Below are 19922 nucleotides of genomic sequence, written 5' to 3' on the forward strand. Positions count from 1 at the left end.
CAGCCGCTTCTTCTCTTTGCCTGCTTAAGCTTTCTCCATGCTAAAGCAACCGGCTGGCAGTGACTGCATGTCACAGCATAGTGAAGTACAGTCTGTGGTTTTAAACTACATTATCCTCGTCCCCATTATGAAGAGATATAGCTCCTTATAATCCCCATTACGCTTATGCATAATTGTGAACAATCTGCTGTAGTCTCTAGAGGGAAACTCTTGAATCTTTAGACTGCTGCTAACTCGTATTTTAAAGCACTGCATTAAACCCCACATACGTTCCTTCTGTTTTATGCAGAAATCACACTGGTAGGCTTAAACAAGAAATCCACTCATTTTCAACACAGAACATTTGTTTCTTGATTTTTTTGTTGTTGGGGTTTTTTTGTTTGGTTGGTTGGGTTTTTTTGCTGCACATTTGCTACAAACTAGGTCTTCCACTGGAGAAAGAGGAACAAACAAAGGAACAAGAACAGATACAGTCTGAGGGGAGAATTGCTAATTCTGGTTGGGAATGGGAACTGTGTAAGCAGTAGGGAAAATCTCCTGTAGAAGTACAACCTACAGCACAGACCTATATTTTTCCAAATTTTTAATCAGCAAAACTCTGTACATGATTTAATAAAAGATTTGATAAGAAATCCCATGGTATTGGATACAAGTTTCAGAGTACTAATGCGGGGTCCTCGTATATGATTCCCATTTTTGAATTTATGAATAATGTTGACTGTGTACTTCATAACTTACCTCCACTGAACAATTTTCCGGTGTACCATGCAAGTACAGAATGTACAATACTAATTAGCTTCTTTGCCTGTCTACTTAAAATGTTTTGCACATGCTAGCAAATGTAAATACACAATTAGGACATATTTAGTTAAAAGGCAAAGCAAGATAAAGTACAACTATTATTAGCCAGAACAAAAATCTTCATGATCTCCATCCATATTGAGGTCTAATTAAGTTTGCAAAATGTGCAAATCAGCTCAGCTGATAATTTAAGGCTTGGAAAACAGTTCTAAGTTAAAAAGTATGACACTAAGTATTTCGATGGCATGGGTGACAGTGATTTTATGACTATTGTTACTATTAGCTGTTTGTTGCCTGCACACATACTATAAAAAACTCAGAAGCCAAGTGTGAAAGTAATTAGCATTAGGAAGTTGTGTTAACAGGAATTAGAAAAGTAGTCACAGGAGATCTTCATTACAGATGAAGGGTATTAAATGTCAATTGTATCAGATGTTTCATGTTGTTGTATGTCTTTCCACTTAAATGTAGGAAGTAAATAAAATTCAGCTCATTGTCAGCTCAGTTTAATGACAAAAACAAGTTTGAGGGAGAAAAAGAAACAAGAGTCTTCTCTCACTCTCTCGTTGAGCGTTTTCTGATTCCATATCTAGAAATACTGCATTTTTCAGTGCTTGAGATTGCCTGGGATTATAAAATGCTTAAAGAGTTAGTGCCAAAGAAGATAAAAAGAAACTTTCTTCCAGGGAATTCAAAGCATTCTTCACTGCAGTAAATGTTTTATGTTCAGGTTAGGGGTAATTCCCCTTTATCTGAAACACAAGGTCCTTTATAAAAGTGTTGCCTCTGACACAGAGTATTGCTTTGCAACAGCCTGACAGCTTCTTTTCTTTCAAACTTACATAGGGAACTAATTAAAAGGGTTGTTTAATTTCCATTGCAAAGGGTTTCAGCTTATGTCTAAAGGCTGGCTGAAACATCATGTTACGATAATCGTCGCTCCAGTTCCCAGCTGTCCAGGTGCTCCCAGGACTGGAATGCACATCCCAAAATTTGTCCACCTGAATTCCTTGACTAAGGATGCACGGTGTACATCTGGAGGGTTTGTCCAAGTGGAAGTGGTACCAAGCCACAGCACTACCAGGATCTGAAAGTGCAAGATCTTGCTGGGCTCCACCTAATGCTCCACGTGGCAGCGTCATGAAGCTGGATGACCGTTTGGGGTCTGCCATCCCTCCAAGCAGCATCAGCAGCTGGGCATCCCTGAGGAAGAAACAGGTATGTTGATATGTAATTAAATACGATGGACACGTGGAAGTGAAACAGGCTATCACTCACCCTCTCAGTAAGGGTATTGCTGATAAGCTTTAAAGCAAATTCATACTTACAATAATAATATCATCATTAAACCAATATTTTTTTTTTATTTAAAGGCAATGTGACTTCATTAGTATTTCACCTCTTCCCCCTTCTTCACTTCTTCTCCCAAAGTTTCATTCCTACCTATTTTGTACATGGCAAAGTGTTTTCTTTCCCACACCCCTCCAATCCGAGTAGGTTTCAGCAAAGCAAGAGAGAGAAGCAACTGAGAGCTAATGACTAGCGCAGGCTGATATCAGACCCCAGACAGGCAGGGTTTATGTTTGTTAAATGTGTATGTGTCTGCAAGTTCCAGAAAGCTAATTAGAGCTGAGCATATTCTTCTCATCTTACCGATACTCTGTGTCTGGTGGGATATAAGATACCAAAACAAGACTTCTGTTCCCCTGATCCTTTAACTGTGTGCCATGGCGATGAGCCCTAAATGAAGTTTTATCTTTCTCAAGTGTTGCTAGGTGCTGATTAACCTTGGGACCTTATAAAAAGGGGAGAAAGTGCAGCAATGATGTCTAGAGTGGCTTCTTGCTCACTCTTTAGAAATAAGCCCTGTAGGAGTCTGTTGTCAGAGGCTGCTGTGACATTTATTCCCATGTTGTGATTGTTCCAGGGATGGACTCTGCACTTGTTAATACAGGTATATATTGGTGTTTCGGTGGATATTTTAGCAAAGTGATTTTCCTCGCTCTGTAGCCAGAGCTGTCTGTAACACCTCCAAAGGAGAGAGGAAGGCAGAGCAATATTTATACTTCCCAGGTCTTTGTTAGTTTGGTTCAACTAAGGAAAACTTCTGTCCTGGACCAGGGTCTTTCAGGTAACAGGTTTATTACATCACTATAAAGCAGAGCAAATAACCCAGACTTGGGTGGAAGTGGGCAGAGATGAATCAAGCCACAGATACTAATATTCCCACCTTGATTCAATTCCTAATGTCCTGGCAAGTGGCGGAGTGGGAATTGTCCTCGATTCCCGGATAGCCTCAGCTCTGCATGCTCGAACACTCAGGCACTGCCTAACGGAGGGCTTTGGGAAACTAGATGTGGATTTGACTTACCCAGATGCCCGCTTTTCTTTTTTTTTTTTTCTTTTTTTTTTTTTTTTCTGTTCCATTTACTGTGAAGGAAGGAAGTGGTGAGAAAGTCGAGTTACGTGCCCAGCCACAGAGTCCCAGCAGTTTAAAATATTCCCATACTCCCAAGGACGGTCATATTCTTGGCAGGCTGTTATTAGCACAGACTCACCTAAAAGTGCTTATGGTTGCTGACAAACCCTTCCCAACATGGCAGAGAACATCTTTGTGGATATCCTAGCCTTTTTTCGTTACTCAATTTCCGACTGTTAAATTACACCGTGCACTCTTGTAACTATGTAGTCAGTGTCAATTCCTTCATTGTTTGGGGTGACTGAATCCAAAGCTTTTGGGCTGTTTCAGGTCATGTGTGCCAGACCTCAGAGTGACCTTAACTAACAATCCCTTGTTTCTCTTCCTTTTTCATGTACTTACTTTCCAGGATCAGTCTTTTTCCAAAAATAATATTAATTTTGGCCCCACACCCTGCTCCATTTTACTCTGGTATATGTCTGGAGCAGTAAGGATAAGAACAAAGCTCTGTCTTTAAAACACTTCTCTTTCAACCACTGTTTGGTCCTATTCTTTACATCCATTGTACTCCTAAGGGGAGAAATAGAGCGTTTTGCAGTAAGGGACCTCCGTGCCCTGTGCTAGTGACTCATGCAGCATCCATCAGGACTGTTTGCTGAACTTGTTCCCATCACATTTTGATGTTCTTCAAACGTGTATGGGAATTCATAACCAGGGGCACCAATGCGCAATCACTCTCTTTCAACTTGCACGTTCATCCGATGCATTCTGCATTAAAAAAATAATCACAACATAAGTGAAGAATAGTGCACAGATATTGGAGTATACAGGGACAGAAATGGCAGAAGCTGATCCTGGAACACTGTGCTCCGTTTTGATGGCTGCAGCAAGAATCAGTAGCTGGAAGCTACTGATTATAAAATTAGAACAAGAAAATCAGATGAACATGTTTAACAGCAGGGTGACATAATCTTCAGAAAGAAGTACTGCAGGAGTCAGTGGACCTTTTTATCATTTCACAGTATGGCCGGGTGCCTTTCTAGAAGGTACACCAGGATAAAAGTCTGAACTTCAGTGGGCTGTGAACTGGGGGCAGGAGGCTAGGCAGAGGCTAAGTGACACTTCACCTACCTTAAACTTTCATGAATCAGTGAAAAGCAGACTTACTCCTTCCGAATGCACAAGCTTCAAGCCATGACGAGGTTTTGCAGACCTGTGAAGACTGTAGGGTAGGTGTAACGCTATCACAGTATTTGCTCCTAGTGAAAGGGCATGGGAACTCGCTGAGCTCTGCTTGCGCTCAGGAAAAGAGCTCTGTTCATATCCCTGCCAAGGAGAAGGTGATGCTTTGTATGTCATTCAGCACCTCTTAGAAAGTCATGCCTTCTTCCTTGTCCCGGTGCAATCAAGTGAGAAAGGGCGTGGGCTATAAACCTCACTGGGAAGTGGGGAAGCCCTGGCAGTCAGCCCCTTTGCCCCATCCTCAAACCCTTCAAAACTTCCAGAGCTCTGGACATGGTCCCTGCTCCTCAGGGAGGATGGGTCACCAGCATACCATCAGCAGTCCAGGATGGAGAAAGCTATTGTCGTTTGTCAACATCACCATTTTTATTGATTTTATAGCAGGAACTCGTACGTGTGCTATGCTGTGATCCCAGCAGATAAATGTGGGATAGGATGGGCATAGCATGAGCAAAGGGATGCAGAAGCATCTGTTCCATTTGCAAATTGCAGGGCAGGGCAGGAAGGGTGAAATGGAGAAGTGTTAATGCTCCATTAGCTTATCGGATGGATGGAATTAGGATGGTTGGGTTTGAAGTTTGGGTGGGGTTGTTTTTTTTTCATGTTTCCTATTGACAAACATTGCTTTTCTTGCTTTTCCTCTCCTGGGGAAGAGTTAATTGCCTTCCCTCCTTCCTTCCCTCTCCACCCAAGCACTGAATGGTGCAGATGGTCCAGCTGGTGGTGGCACCTGCCCTTCCCAGGCTTCTGGAGCACACACATCATGCCAGCTTCACATCCTGAGTTTTGAGGAGAAATCTCACGTTTTCCCACTTGCAGGCTTGAAGTGAGGGGAATTATCCCCATTACCTCAGCAAGCCTGAGCTATTTTCACTGCCCGTGGTTCTCTCTTCCTGGGAGCAGTGACTCTGATATACAGCAAAGAAAGGGCTCTCTCTGAGCCAAGTACTATTTATTTAGAAGAAAGATTTTTATTTAGAAAAAAGACTTTTAAGAGAAAACAGATTTTAAGGGTAGTAAATCACTCTGTATCTCTCTACCTATAGCTTGGTTATCCCCTGATGTTAGATAGATGCTTCTGAGGTTTTGTAGACTTTTCTAGAGACTGCCTTTTTCTGGAAAGCCCTAGGCTATTGACTGCCCTTCTGGTCCAAGGGGCACTGGTCCTGTGATGCCTTACACTCAACTGTGGCTCAGCAGCTGTTTCAGTTTGGCTGGGACCTTGAAATCGGGCCATACTGTTGTAACCGAGTCATCAGCATTTGCTGAGAGATCATTTATTGTGTTGTCCTGCTCATCCCCTTCCCATTCAGACAGGAAGGTCTTATACAATAACTTCACCTCGTGGAAAAGGTCATGTACAGGGTTTACAAAACACTGTCTCTGTATTCCTTTGTTTATTGCTTAGTATCCCTATGCCCGTCCCATAAGCCACACAACAGGGGAAGACATTTAAAAATACTTTCTGTTTTGGCACATTCCCCATAATTTGGCAGTATTTGGGTTGAGGCTTTTGGTTTACATTTATCCGAGTTTCAGAAAAATCAGGACACAACTCAGCTGGAGTTGCACAGTTTTGCTGAGTTTCACAGAGAACCCCCATGCAGAACTGCCGCAGGTTTTATAGGTCTCCATCCAGCCCATAAATCAGTTGAGGTCGACTTGAAAGGCAGCCCAGGTATGCCATGACACCCCAGCAGCCCCAGGACTGATCCAGACAGCTGCACAGAGGCTTGCACAGACCTCACCAGTGCTCGTTCCTTCTCCACCACTGACTTTCTGCATGTCCCATCCCTTTTTCCTTCTGTGGTCCCTTGCCACCAGACCTGCCTGCTTTCCCCGCGTGCCAATACGCAGCCCACGTGCGTTAACAGCAACAGCCTCGCGTCAGCGATGTCCTGTGGTAGCAACAGGCAGAGCCCTTATCGCTCACTGCAAACCCTTCTTTCCTCTGCATTTTTTTTATTTTTTTTTGAGTGTCAGATGTGGAAAACTGAACAGGATGATCACTCAGCAGGTACCTTGTCTCTGCTGCCTGCTGGAAAGTCACTGCAAAAATGAAAAATGAGAGGGGGGAGCATTTAGAAAACACTGAATTGCTCAAAAGGCAACAGGGCAAATTAAGCCCAACTCCGCTGTGGTTTTGCTGGTCTTGATAGAGTTGTGCCAAGAGACAAATACTCAGATATTCCACTGCTTTGTCAGCAGGCAATTGGTAAAAATCTTTTAGCACTTTTACTTAAGGAGGGATCATTTTTTCTTCCCACAGAACTCCTGTGGGTATGACAAGGCGTTCCCCAAAGAGCACTAATGATCTCATCCTAGCTGACCCTACAAAGAAACCTTTAGCCCAAGCATGAACACTGATCAGCAAGTGCTCACTTATCACGGCACAATTGCTAGCCGATGCTCCGTTTGGTCTTGCATCAGTTTACCCACAAGGGTTTCCATGGAAATTAATATACAGTATCATACCTGTTATATCATGCCCGATCTGCTGTTTTTCCACAGTGTGTACCACATGCCAGCCCTATAAATCCTTGAAAAGCCTTGGATCTATAGGGTAGTAATTACCCAGTGTCTGTGGAGCAAATCCAAAACATACCCTGGGTCTGTGGAGCTGTAATTACGCCACGGAGTGCATGACTAACTGGCTGCTGCCGGACGCTTTCCCAGTCACAAGGTGTAACGTAACCCTTGCAGCCACTGGATGTTTTCCTACATTAAAAGCCTTTGCAAGGAATTTAGAGGTTGAATGTAATTCAGCTGCTGTAAACCGAGATTTGGGTTTTAGACCAGACTTATTGGTAGCAGGCCTCTGAATGTGCAGTTTTCCCACCACATGAGAGCCACTTACCCCCGGTTACATGATAAGGACCCGTCCCCACAGCATGCCTGCACGGGTGGGGGGGTCAATCAGGAACCGCGTGCCCGTGTCTGGGTCATGTAACAGGAGATGCTGTGCTCCATGACCTGAGCCTCCTTCTCCTGCTGCGTGACCCCATCCGTGAGATACGGGCTGGCCGGAGGATTAGGGACCCGGAAACCATCTGTGTCCAGGCTTTGTGGAGGGAGAGGGGAGCGTGGAGAGCCAGCAGCCCAGCTCCTGGTGAAGGTGGTCCACAGCGGGATCTTTGCTCAGCTCTTTCCCCATGCTCTGCTTGAAACAGCTTTTCAGCTCAACAGTCTAATAGGCAGCTGTACCTATCAGCCACCAGCATCTCTCCAAGGGGATCCACCTGAAGAAGTGATGCGAGATCCCAGAACTATACACGTCCTTGTGTCCGTACATGTGCACAGTGTCCTTGAGAAAGCTATGAGATCCCGGTGATAATTTTAATAGTAAATTCAGCCGTGATCACAATTTTCCAAATTTGGAGGGGCCACAAAAGACATAAAGGGAAAGATCTGGACTTTAAAATGACCGGGAGAAGACAGATCAGCAGGGTACAGAGGTGTGAGAGAAGTAAGAGTAACATTAAAAGGAAAAGCCAGTGTTCAAGGGTGGGATGGTGATAGCCCAGTAGGCTAGAAGGAGGTAACCACATGGTCACATCCATTGTGTTACTTTAATTTTCACCTCATCTCCTTAAAACTGCCTCTGGTTCCAGCCACCAGAAATACTATTGAATTAGGTGTATGGAGTTGAGGACAGGGCATTTGCAGTAGCAGAAACACTTTCCTCTGAAATTAACTCCTCCAAGAACTGCTTTGAAGAGCGAGTCTGATCACGTTCAGAGAACAGATGATGTACTCCTTTGTCCACTCCTATCAGTCAGATCTGCAGGTCCTGCCATTATGCCAATTAATTATGTCTTCCAGTGTTTGCCCAGGTTTATCTGCAGGGACTTGAAGGTTATACAGTGCATGCTTGGGGCAATATAATTTCATCTCCTTCTGCAACCTCAGAAGGTACAGCAAGATCCCTGGATCACAGAGAGCTCTGTGAAGTACTTGTGAGAATAATGATAATTCATTTGCTTTGCCCAGTAGTTTTAGTCTGCATTCCAAGGACAATTTTATGTGGCACCCTGGAATTTCTCATTAACTGTGGTACAATCATTTCTAAGAGGTACTGAGGCATTTTACAAATGTTTACAGCTGGGGCATGGAGCAAAAAGGGGTGGAAGTTAGATACAATTGAAATGAAGTTGGCTTAGTAACACTAATTCATCAAAGGATAATTGTGCTAGTTAAAACTTTACCCATTAGACATGCCTGTACCACAAATGGAGGCAGCGAGCAGTGACTGGTGACCTGACAACTGTTAAAAAAATTTGAAGCCACAGTCAAGATCTTTTGATGAAACCTCAAGCAGGCAGGGAGTCACATGCATGCGGACATCACCATATATATGGCAATCTACCTCCACATCTATTTACAGTGCATGGTAGCTTTGTTGGGCATATCACCAAAACAAGGTAAGGAGATGGGAAGCAACACCAGCAAGATCATTAAATTGAATAATATATCTTTTTTTTTCCACTATTACCTTCTGCAAACTGTCGATGTTCTTAATGTCTTGCTCACTCTTAATGTAGTAGACTGAGAGATAACCCAAATCTGCATTTGGTCCACGTGGTTTTGCATGTCACTTTGTGGAAGGTTGTGTCCATATTTTAATGACTACATATATACACATGTATACACACATACCCACACATTTTAAACAGCTATTCTTCACCTTCTGCTCCTCAGCTTCTGAGTGATGAACTGGAACAAACTTTTCAGAAAACCCATTTCCATCCTTTAATTTTTAAGGACAAGTATTGTAGCTTCCAGAAGGACTTTAACGGCAAGCAAGGTTGTTTTCTCCTTGAGAGATTGATAAAGTGAAACTTATATCTTGCAGCTGCTTAAGTCATGCTCTTGAAAGCACGTTCACCTCATTCCTTCAGCAGCAGAAGGGACCCAGCGCTCCCCTCCTGGCACTGCTCGTGCCTGCTCCGGGACTGAGCTCGTCGGCTGGGAGACTGCCCTGGGCTTCTGTTATAAAGGGAGTCAATGAAAAGAAACTGAATCGCACCAGAGGTTGCTGGAGAGAGGACTTCTGAAATTATTTTCTGTTTCTAACTTTGGGAAGGAAATAGGCAATTACTGTCTTAAAAAACTAAATGTCATGAAATTTCAAACTGTTTGTTTCTGATAAATATCTTGCAACTTGTGACAGGGGTTGCTGGAAATCTCCCCTAATAGCAGTGCCATGTCAGCCAAGAAATGTTTAAACTGTGCTCTAGCCTTTTCTTCATGTGGGTTGGGCTGGCCTATAGTCAGATTAAAAAAAAAAATCATCTGGTTACTTTAGTTTTTAAAAATAAATTTGAGCCGGTCAGTCTTCACTTTATAGCAGCTATACCAAATCTATCCAGAGAAGCAGTTAAAACTAGAAATTGGCCAGTGCTAAAAACACCAGTTGCCAACTTACTTGAACTTTATAGAGGGAGTCTGAAATCTTGATCTGTGTGTCTTTGGGCTTTGGCTGAGGTCCGGCTCTGCCTACTGCCCAAGAAGGCTCAGTCGAAGGCATGTACTCTGTTGGGTGTGCGTCCACAAGGCCAACCAGCGGTGTGTACACATGGTGGCATCTGAGTCACCTCCACGCTTCACTAGGTTGTAATTTCTGATGTAAAACATGCTCAGCAGGTTGGGTTTAAATGGCCATGCAGATATCTGGGCATCAGCCTGTCTTTGTATTTTGTCTTAGAAGGTTTATTTGGCTCTAATTCGGTCTTATATGAACTTTCTGCCATATAATGTGATCTGCCCTTACCGTGCTCGGTTGAGTTATGGTTATGGTTGACAACCACTGACCGGACAAGCATGGAACCCTGTGGCCCAGATTTTTAGTTGAAGAGACTAACACCACCACTGGTCCCTTTCAAAAGGACTTGTAGGTTTAAATCCCAACCATTTGAATGAACTCACTGGCTTCAACACCAAGTAGAAACACCACCACTTTTACCTGCACTGTTGGCTCAAAGACTTGTAACAACCTCTTCTTTAAAAATTGAAGTCTTGTTAAATGAATTCTTCAGTGGTTGCCTTGAAGGTCTCAAAATAATCTTCCACATTGTAGCGCTTAACTTTGGAGAATGATGTGAGATGCTTTATTCCTAAAAACCTGTGAGGCTTGAAGAGAGGGCAAGAAGAGGTGAATGGGTCCCTCCTGACATGCTACACGAGGATGGACTGGAGTTTCCCTAGTCGTTAACACTCATTGGGAAACGTGTCCCCATTTGTGGCCTTTCCTTGCCACGGTTGTATCAGAGGTGGCAGAGGCAGCGTCTCCAACCGTGGTGGGACAGGATGCCTGGTTGAACACAACAGCTTGGGCTTTAGCTTGCGTTTGTGATGGAGCACAGCTCGTCTGTCACCGCTACTACAGCCTGCCTGAGGCACTGGGAATTAATTAGAAAGCCTGAGAAGTCAATAACAGAATTGAAATATTCCCATAGGTTTCTCTTGAATTAGATCTCCCAGATAACGCCTGCTGATTGTAAAATATGATGCCAGGCGAGATAATATTGCCAATTAGAGGGACACTGTGCCCAGTCTTCAGCCAGCTCTTGTGAAGCTCCATGAGGTCATGCATGAATAGGCTCCAACAAAAAAGGCAAAGTTTTCAATAAGGATGACTTTCTTAATAGATTCACCTGCGATAAAGCACATTCCAATGACTAAGTACAGGATGGGTAGGTGCTGGAATTTTCACATCCACGTAAAAATATTGTAGTATAGAAAAATCCAGTAAATGCCTATTTTTCCACAGATTCTTTTTAAAATTAGAGTTTAGCAACAGGAAATCTGAGGCAGAAAACAAATACCCAGTATCTGTGGATATTTACTGTCATCCTAGGATGCTCTGCTCATGAGGTAATACTTTGTAGTACGGTGGGAAAAAAAAACACGCACAAAATTACTTCCAGTCGGTTTTGAGGTAGGTCCTGAGTGACCGAAATCCCTGTTCTTTGAAAGAAATCCAGATCACATCAGTTGTACAGACTGTCTTCTGATTCAGCACAGAATTTGTTTTTCCCAGTATGTGAGAGAGAAAACGTCCAGTCCAAAAAGGGAGATGTCAGCTTGTACGCAAATTCGCTCATCAGAGAGAAATGATGCTGCAGACATGCAAAGCGGAGAAGTGGGGTTAGCAACATGATGACTTTCTGTATTGCCTTGTGGACAAAACCATCTTTGAAGGATGAATAGCAAACTGAAAGCTCACTGGAAATATCTCGCTTGTTTGTTTTGGCTTCCAGAGCCAATTTCTAAGTGTAATTACTAGCAGTTGAGAAATGGAGAGGATGAAAAAAATCTTGTGGTTAATACACAGGGCGGTGGCTCAGGAGACCTAGGTTGATTTCTAACCTCTGTCACGGTCTGGTGTCACACAAGAAAAAGAGCCTTTAATTCATCTGCAGCTGGGATCCTTCCCTACGGCCACGGAGAAGCTGCCCTTTGCCTGCCCGGTGGCGGGGCTGGCAGCAGCACAGGCAGCAAGTCCGTGCACAGAGGCGCCTTGCACAGCGAGCCCTCGGTGGCCTCCTGATGCTAATGGAAGTCAGAGAGCGATGATGACATAGCCTTCTTTAAGGGTCCCTGGTGCTTCTATATAAGCCTCTCTTAACAGCAACGTATGGCTTCAGATGGGGAAAATCCAAAGTTCCTGTGCACAGATGCACATCCTTTTAAGCCAGTGGATACGCATGGATTTGTGCTTCACGAGAATGAGTATCTTTATTAAGATAGATGTTTGCTGGGCAGTGGCAAATCTTTCTTTCGGAACATGGTGATTAAGATTTAATTTTATTCCGGATTATAGGCAGCTCTGCTTGCGAACCAGCCCTCATCCAAGTTTGCTCACATATTGCCTGGAAATGAACGTTACTCTCCAACTGCTTAAGCAGCTTTGGATAAGAAATGATGGTTTCAGGAAGATTAGGAGCATAAGAAAGATCTCAGGGCTAAGAGGTAGTTAAGAGAAAGTCCCATCACGGGTTCAGGAAGAAATGCTGCCACCTGTGAGGGTTTGAGGCTTCCAAATAGCTTGGGAGTTGGAGAAAGCCAATGGGAAAAAGATGGATTAGTGAAGGTGATGAATTTACAGATGATGAACATGAAGACAGGCACGTATATGTAAGTGTGTGTGTATACATATATAAATCATCAGCAGGAAAATTTATAGGCTTCAGTCTGCTTAGAGAAACAAATCAGTGGTTATGGTTCTGGAGGTTTTATTATATGGCAACCGGGAACATCACATGAAATGAAGTAACAGGTGTCACCTTAAACACAGAGGGGAATAAAGTCTGTCTTGCCTGGTTCAAGAGCTGAGCAAGGAAGACAGACAGAGGGCTGGAGGAGGAGAAGGGCAGAGCTGGGATGCAAATGTTTGCCTCCTTATCTAGCACCCTGTTCATGCAGATCATACCTACTCTGGTGGTTTGTTCATGGCTACATGCCTGTACTGCCAGATAAAGCTATTTAAATACAAGATACTATTATTTGTTCTTAAACAGATACGTTCATTACCCCGCTGAGAGCGGTAGGCGGAGGGCAGTGTGGATATCCGATGAATAATTCACCCTCGCTGTAGTGACAGCTTTGATTTGTGAAACAACTTGGAATAAAATGTTGGTAGTTTTTCGTGGAAAAAATAGTGGACATAATTTTTGTGTGTCACAAAGAGAAAAGCAGAGAACCGAAATGCCTGGACATGCTATTATCTGAGTGCCAAAATCCCGGATGGATATAAAAGTTCATGTTTTCAACCCAGAGAAGTAATGTTACAATCATCCCTAATTAAATAGATTCTGCTTGTTTATTGTTTCCAAGTATCTGCAGCTCTGCTCATCAATTTTTCACTTGGCTGCTTTCTTATGTGCAGTCTCTGTGCTGGTTTGATGTTTTGTTCTCTGGAGATTTCTTTCATAAATTTTTACTATTTCCTTGGAGAGACTTTTTTTTATTAATATTATTATTGTTTATTCCAATTGAACCTTGTCACTGCTGTATGGTGTAGTGAGAGGCGAAAGCCAGGCAGTGGAAACTCCTTTAACTGAATGATATGGAAAAACCCCTCTGGCTTCTGTCAGCCAAAGAAGGTCGAATGCAGTCAGAGCTACAGCTCTGTCAGTGCATCCTAAATCCGGTATTCAATATCGATCTCCAGCTTCATAAATACCATATTGACCACGGTGACATCAGTCCTGATATCAGCATGATGAAATACAACCAGGACATATAAAAATGACTTCATGCCACCAGATTTGCTGACAGCAACCACTGGAACAAAACCAGAAAGGATCTTTTGTAAGTTTAATTAGTAATTAGTGATAACGTTTTGTTAGAGGAGGTCTGTAGGCTGGAGCAGCATTGCTTGCTTGCCGTCCAGCTGTCTACGCTGCGCTGCTCAGGCGTGATGCTGAGGCAAGATGGAGAGGAGCAAAGCTGGACTGCCTCAGTGGTGGGGCTAGGGGGGTGTCTGAATTAGCGTTGCCGGCGTTTAAAGCAGATACTGTGCTCACCTGGGCTCCCTGGCTGCGGGGAGGAGGTTTGCTGAGCATGCTCTGTGCCTGCTGCCCCATGGCTCACCCGATGGACCACAGATGGTCTTCAGCTTTGGGGGAGATTTTTTGAGATTCATCTTTCTGCGACCGTTTGTAGCCCAACACTGAGTGCAGGCTAACAGAAAGGTTCCCCCAAGCAGCAGTGTTGGTACCCTGGTGGTGCACTCACATGGAAAGCCAGATTTAGACATGCCCAAGGCACTGGGCACACTCCCCTGCAGAGGAATGGACCCAGGGTCTGCTGCCATCGCTGCCTTGGTCGCTGCTGAGCCTGGGGATGTCCTTTCTGAATTTAATTAAAATCTAGAAGCAGCACCATTAAATCGTACAAGGATCAACTGGAACATTTTGCAAAAGAGAGGGTTCTAAGTGACCATGGTGGTATTTAGGAAGATGGTTATGAGCTGATAAAAATTCACATGGTAACTATTTTGTAATAAAATGAAGAGGGAAGTAAGAGAACGTTTCAGATTTTCCCTTGAAAATGTTACAAAATTACTTTTCACATACCTCAATTATCTCCACCTTCGTTTCATATATGAAAATCTGTGCCTACAGAATGAGTCAATAAAAGCCAATAAAATGAGAACAGTATAAGACAGATCTTTGGATTATATAAATAAAGCATGGCTGAGGTGACATCATTAGGGCAACAGTGATTTATACCAGCTGAGGATCTGGCCCATAAGCTGGGAATAACTCTTTCTGTGCTGTGATTTATGCTCTCCAGTCATTGACTGCTTAGGAATAAACCCTCTGTTATAAACAATCTGGGAAGTGAAGGCGGCAATTGTGTCTTAATGAGACCATGGTTCAAAGCACTGCCCTGTTACATTGACCCTTCTATAGATCAGAAGGTCTCCTTGATTTAATTACCTTACAGAACTCCAGACTAGACAGCTCCAGAACTCATTTATGCCCCAATCTTTTTTTTTTTTTTTTTTTTTTTTTTTTTGGGTGCACATTATAGTGATTTACAATTCAGCCAAGGGACTCTTCAGGCACCCAACGAGAATTGTTTAGGGGGGTTTGCAGTTTGTATGCAATTACATTTTTTCTTCAGAAAAAAAAAAAAAAAAAAGCCCATTTTGAGACTACAAAGGTCTTGTCTCTTTCCCAAGCTCAAAGAATAAGCAGTCCTGCCTTATAAGTCTAAAGGACCAAAAACTTCAAGGATAGAATGAGGAGAATTTAAATTAAAGGCAACACACTGCACACGTTGGAAACATTCCCATTTGAAACTTCACAATTCAGTCTTGCACACAGCTTTCAGCAGATATTACAGGATTCTTCCACCAGGATTATCTCACCTTCAAGAAAATCTTTTTCTTTTCTTCGATTCTGTGGTATAAAGCAGTGGAAATAATACAATGTTCCCTTCCACTCACAAATGACTACTCTCTTTTGTCTCAGGATGTCTCACAGCCTCTACACCCAGCTATTACATCTTAATTTTTTCTGGAGCAATGCTGTGCTGCAACGAAATGTGCAGCAAACAGCCTTGGCTCCTCTGATGCTTCCCGGTGCCGCAGCCCATGGGATTTCAGCTGGCTGCTGGCAGGGAGGGATGCTCAGGGTCACCACAGCCCAAACTGAGCGTGACCTCCCCCAGGGACCCCTGCCATCAACCCTGGGGTCACACAGCCCCCTGTACCCAGAGCTGGCTGATGGCCACTGCACCAGCATGGACCTTGTCTTTGTGCTGTCAAAAGTCTTGATAAATATTCAATAAACACCCGCGTCTCTGTGGAGCCTTTGGAAAAATATCTCCTTCTGAAGCTTTTCCCTCATCTCTGTGGATTCAAAGATTTTTGTGTTATAGTTTCCAAAAGTCCCTGCATGATTTAAAGGCCGAATTGCCATGGCATTTTCATCATTTACTGCTGGTTTCCAGCGACCTTGCTTGGAAGACACAGTTCCCACTCGCCTTTCTTCAAAACTCCATTCGGTGCCTCATATGCCCTGATTTAGGATCTGCTTTGTCCTTTTTCACTAAATCTTTCTCTCTTGGTACCTACTCCTTGGCATTTTCCATCTCTTCCCTTTCTCTCACCACAGATAGTTGGAGTTTCAGCCTCCAGTGCTGTGGCCTGAGCTTGGCACCGCTACTGGTGCCTGTCCCAGTCTCAGGGGGCTGAAAAGAAAGAGCCTGGTACAGAACCCAGTCAGGTCCTTCTGCCCCGGCCACGGGCACAGCCCCTGTGCTCAGCAAAACGCCAGGTGTCATACTCTGTCATTAGTTAGCTCATGTCATTAATTATCACTGATGTTCAAACTGTAGCATGCTACCTGTGCTCAGCAAAGCGCCGTGCCAGGTGTCATATTTATATACTGTCGTTAATTAGCTCATGACATTAATTATCACTAATGTTCCAAATGTAGCAGAATTTTGAACAGAAAGTATCCCATATATTGGCATGTTTATACCCTGTGAATACACTTTTTTTTCTTTCTTTTCAAGTCCCTTAAACAGAAACATATACTCCCTTAGGAACGAAATCTCCTGGGCAAAGTTATAGTATATATTAAGAGAGGAACTTTAACCCATGCTGTAAGCCATATACTAATATTTAATAAGCCTCTGCCTTCTTTCCACACAAATCAAATATTATTGCTTTCTGAGCTGAAATTTGTTTAAATGGAACAATGATTCCTATTTTTCCAAAACAAACAGCCTTCAAGTTCAGTTCTTTCAAAATTATTTGAGAGATATTTTTGTGATATGGCTGGGTGCCTAAAAATAATGCTGTCGATTGTAAGATCTGACGATACCAGTAATGACACTGCCATAATTCAGCTTAAGCACCCTACCTACTTCTAGGTACCAGAAGTGCCTTTTTCTCCTTGATGTCTAGGGCATCTTAACGTGTTCTAGTGGCACATTTAAACCTACAGTCACAAGCTCCTCTGGAAAATATAGTTATGTATTTTTAGGACTGGGAACGGACATAGAGAACATGTTTCTCCCTATGAAAATGATAAGAAGTGTCTCTACTAATAGGAGGGGGGGGGGGGGGAAGAAAGAGAATAATGTGACAATTGTAATGATCCTACTCAGTCATAAAAAAAGTATGTTAATAGTGAAACACAATCACCCAACTGCAGAGCCACTCTGACATCTGGACTGCATCAGAGGCGCTCGAAGGCGAGCCCGTCCCGTGCAGTGCTGCGGGGATGCTGCTGTGCCCGGCGCCCTGGCAGGTGGATGTGCAGCATGGCATAAGAACTCTGCTCCCATGCTCTTCCAACCCAGCAGAACCAGTCCTGGGCCCCTCTTAAACTGGAGGTGCTGTTGAATCAGCCCTTAGCAGGATCCATAACCAACAGAGATGCTTTCTGCAGTGAAGCCTGGGGAGGTGTTCAGCCCGCAGTTAAAAGAAGGGACTGATTTCTGGGTGCCCCTGCATGTGCATGGCTCCCCTGAATCACAGGCTGGATCAAATTGTTGATCCAATAAAATATTTCCTGCGTTCTTGATGTTTTTTCTTTGCTTCGTTCAGAGCAAGAAAAGGGGAGAAAGGAAAACAAAGGTGGTTTAAAGCCTGGTGGCCAGTCGAAGGTGGCTCAGTCCTGGCTTAAGCAAGAACAACCTTTAGGCTGCTGAAATGGGTTTCTGCAGAGCTGTTTCAATAGTCACAAGCCACATTTCGGGAGAGCTCTCTGGCCCTGAGTGCTGCACAATCCGGCCAGGCCCACATCTGAACCCCAGGGCTGGATTGATGCTGCATCGCATGGCACAGACGGGTTCTGCTGAAGTCACCTTGGGTTTAGGAACCAAACACCTGCAGGACACAGAGCTTACATAGCTCAGACTTTGAAAGACCCTCTGCAACACTTACCCGTGTGGTGCTGGTCATTGTGGTGATAAAAGGACTGGGATCCTTTGGTGGTTTATATGGGGGACACTCAACCAATGCAGCTGCACTGCCTCACCAGCCGAGGGTCTGGCACCTGGCGAACGATTAGCAACACAGCCCCCAGGGGAGAAATTCGAAAAGGAAAATAGCTCCATGTGAGAAGAAAAATTACCTCAATAACAACATAAGGAAGCTCTCCCACATATCAAATGGCTGAAATGGCTGCAAGCAAATCCGGTGTGTTATCTGGCAAAATATGATTAAACTTATGCCTGTAAGCTCCTTAAGGGGACAGACATGGCGCATAGGGAAGCTCTATATGCTTCGGGGTTTCCCTGTCTCTCTGCAGTCAGATTTTCAGCTTTCTTTCAGAGGTTACCAGCATGGGGTGTCCCGGGTTTGCACCTCTCCCTGCTGGGTGCTGCAGACCTGCTCCTGCCGCACCTCCCTGGGCGCGAGGAGCGAGTGGTCCCAGGGGGTCCCACTGCTTCCCACCCAGCTGGGTGCCACACTGGTGTGGCTGTAAGAGCCAATCCAGACGGCTTTGTTATACTACAAATCGGACAAGAGGAACAAAAGTCAGGATGATGTACGCTATTGACAATGCGTCTGGGCTTTTGACTAATTGTAAATCAACATGACACAGTGGAGTTTCAGAAAGTGAGATTGGTTTCGGTGTTATTGCAGTAACCCGGTGGTTCTTTAAACATTAACCAAGCCCTACTGCATAAAACCAGAGACGCTAAGGAGAGAAAGCACTTCTTGCAGGACATCCCTTCCCCGTAATTTTTTGCTCGATATTTTTAAGTGCTCTCCTTAGCCCAGTTTTCAGTGCTCCCAAGTGATGGGGACTCCTATCAAGGCAGCAGCTGAGCAGTCCTGTTTATTTATAAGAATCAACCAGACCCACGCAAAAGGTTATGGCTACAGGCCAAATGTCTTTGACATCATAGCCTGTCATTAATGGCATAAATCCTCCGTGATTTCATTTCCCAGTCAGCTAACCAGCATCTATCACAGAGTATTTTAAAGGAAAAAATGTCTAAACATTTACCTTCAAACCCCAAACAGATCATATCATTCTATTTTGCCTTCCCAATATTAAATATATTCTCTTGCATATGGCATTTTTATTACAGGTTGCGACCAGTCACGGAGCTCATTTCAGAAAGAGATATGTACAGAGAGAAGTTTTCTTATTGTTCCCTAAGGGGAAAAACAAAAACAGCATTTCATTTAACAAAACCTTTACTAACCACAATACTTTGCTGTTTTACTGGATTTTTGTTCCCCTGCTGGTGCACCAGATCTCTATCTGGTCACTCATTTTGAGGGAGAGAAAAAAATCAAAAGGTTGTTCTCTGTGCTACAGTCTCTTAAATGTGAGAACATGTAATGTGGACAGGCCAGAACAGTTTTCCTTTGGACCATGCCTATCCCTTCTTTTCCATAAAGTGATCATGGTTACGTGCAAAACGTCAGCAAATGACCCAGAGCCTGAAAGAACCGAACATGCATGTAATGCCTGAATATTCTAGTTTAAAACACCTTGGTATTTGAAGTCTTACTGACCTTGGTGTATTTGCTGGTGGACAACATGCTGCTTGATAATAAGCCTTGATGTTTGACGAGTCATTGCGGATACAGGAGATTGGGCCTAAAAAGCACAAGAACAGTTTTCTGAACCGGGGTGGGTGCTAAACCTGCAGGGGTAAACTGGGAATTCTTATACGCTTATATGCAAAAGCAGATAGAGTCGGTTTTGATGTCACTTTTTTGCATATAAACCTGAGAGCACTGAAATTAGTCCAGATTACAGTTTTGAGAGCAAAAGAACCTGACGGGGCTGTCTCCTGAGTGCAACGTATGTCCAGCTGCAATGCAATGCGCAGCACTCGCTTATCAGCTCTCATCTGGAAAGCACCCTGTAAGGAGACGTTAATTATACACAATTACAGATGAATTCTGAGATCCGAATGAATTCAAAGGGAGAAAACTTAGGATCAGATCAAGTCCATTTCACATCTGCTGCAC

This window comes from Falco rusticolus, chromosome 1 (assembly GCF_015220075.1).
Source record: "Falco rusticolus isolate bFalRus1 chromosome 1, bFalRus1.pri, whole genome shotgun sequence".
NCBI classification, from domain to species: Eukaryota; Metazoa; Chordata; class Aves; order Falconiformes; family Falconidae; genus Falco; species Falco rusticolus.